Source organism: Cupressus sempervirens, chromosome 1 (assembly GCF_028749045.1).
Source record: "Cupressus sempervirens isolate cs-2001-9-10 chromosome 1, ASM2874904v1, whole genome shotgun sequence".
Taxonomy (NCBI): Eukaryota; Viridiplantae; Streptophyta; class Pinopsida; order Cupressales; family Cupressaceae; genus Cupressus; species Cupressus sempervirens.
The window spans coordinates 779,500,252-779,502,443 of record NC_143118.1 but is presented as its reverse complement, the minus strand read 5'-3'; the positions used below and the strand labels follow the sequence as shown (position 1 = coordinate 779,502,443).

The following is a 2,192-nucleotide window of genomic DNA, read 5'->3' as shown; positions in this document are numbered from 1 at the left end:
CCTCATAGCTAGCTACTTCTTTAGACACTAGGTGTGCTTCACTTGACACTGCTTGTTGATTGTTCTCAAGATGTGAACTATCCTACCAGTTTCCTCTTCCTCATTAATGCAGGTTTATTCTTCTAAATGCATGGACTCCCTTTTGTCTTACGCCTTAGAACATTTATGTGATCTGCCCTTTTTCTTGGTCACTCTGCTCCTCATGGCGTGGGGTCTATGTTTCTTAGTCACTTTTTTTTTGCTGTCTCTCAATAGCTTCCTTTACTGTTCTTTTATGTTGTGGCTTGCATGGAGTTTGGAAACCCTTTGGTGTTGGTTTTGTCTTTTTCTATGTCTGCTCTTGTTTCATGCATGGACTGTGGACTCTTCTTCAATCTAGTCCCCTGCCACTTGCATGTATGCTCCCTTCTCAAGCCGTTGCTTTCTTTGAACTTGGATGCCCATGCCTTCATGACACTCCTTGCATTTTTCCTTTGACTTGTGGCTTTTTCTTTTTCTTTTACTTCATTGTGTAGGTCTGCAATGTCACCTTTGCATAGTGGTTCCCATTCAATTGGCAGATCCCTTTGTGTTTTCAAAGGTGTCTCCATCATTTAAAAAGATTTTGACTTCTACACCTTCTAGAATTGTAGTAGGATCAACTACATAGTTGTGATTTTGAGCACTAATAACAACTCTCCCACTCCGCAAATCTCACACTGGATGATTGCCTCCATAATGGCCAAATTTCATCTTGAAAGTTTTACCCCCTAATGCTTGGCTAAAAAGCTGATGTCCCATGCGAATTCCAAATACTGGAACTTTACTAAGCACATTTTTAACATTTTCTACATCAAGGTACTACAGAAGGGTCGCCTGGACCATTACTCAACAATACACCATCAGGCTTCAGCTGCAAGACTTTCAAAGATGGCCATTTGCAAGGAACAACAGTGATCTTGCAACCATATGAAGCTAACCTTCTAAGGATATTATGTTTTATCCCAAAGTCATATGCAACAACATGCAATTTGTTAGAAAACTTTCCATCTGTGTTAAAATTCCATTCTTCACATGTTGTATCTTTCCACTCATATGGTTGTGTACATGTGACATCTTGAATCAAATCCTTGCCTATAATGTCCCATTGGTGAGCCATGATCAAAGTTTCATCGTCAGATTTTGAAGAATCGGTGCTCAAAACTCCCATAAGACTTCCTACCTCCCTTAATCTTCGAGTGATTGCCCAAGTGTCCACATCATATATGCCCATAACATTCCTCTTTGTTAAATACTCTAGCAAGGACTTTGTTGATCTCTAGTTTGAGACACAATTGCTCAGGTTACAAATCACCAATCCATCTAGAAAAAATTCCTGCATTGACACCTATTACATCCCCTATCACAATTCTAATGAATTTAGTCGGGCCCCAACGTGGGTCCGACTAATTTTTTTTTTCATTTTTGAACGACTGGATTCTCAAATTGATCCATTGATAACCTCAAACTGATTAAAATCAAGTTTGATCACTAAACCATCATTTAAAACTCATTTTCACCCTTTTTTGCAAACTATCAAATTGGTGCTAGAATGTCCTTTGGCGGACCTTAAAAATTGACCCAAACCTCTGATCGGGCTCTGAGAACTAACACACTGACTCTTTGTTCTACATTCTTGCATCCTGTCAAATCTTGTCTCATGTTGAATTTGGGGTCAAAAGATATTGACCATCAAAGTTGACCTCTAAGAACTGCCTACAAGAAAACATGTCAGAAAACCATAAATTAGGTTCAGATTTGGCTTTGAAAACTGGGCAAACTGACACTTGGGAGAATGAAAACTAGGGTGTTGGTTCTCTATCATGTGGAGAATATAGATCTATGATCTGGGATCCTGATGAATAACTGGGTGCAAATAGCGGGTAGTCAAAGTAGGCTACTTCGATTTTGCAAATTAAAATAATGACAGAAAAGGAATTTTCGCAAATGGAATTGACCTAGAAAAGTGTGCATACAGATTCTTCAAGACCTAAAAACTGACATGCTTAGAGTATTTTTAATGGACAACATAGTGGTACAATCCATTTGATCTCACCAGTCACGAATCTCAAGATATAACATCATGAATAGGGGTACCGATCAATCTGCAAATGCTGACACCAATAAAACTTTAGAAACTGCATTTGGAATCGCATTTGAAAACCGATCAAACG

The 2,192-nt window shown here is 38.7% G+C and overlaps 1 pseudogene; it reads right to left on the bottom strand.

The window, feature by feature from the left end:
* Positions 1–549: 549 nt before the first annotated feature.
* LOC149580190 (carbamoyl phosphate synthase small chain, chloroplastic pseudogene) lies at positions 550–1,252 on the bottom strand (annotated as a pseudogene).
* Positions 1,253–2,192: the final 940 nt, after the last annotated feature.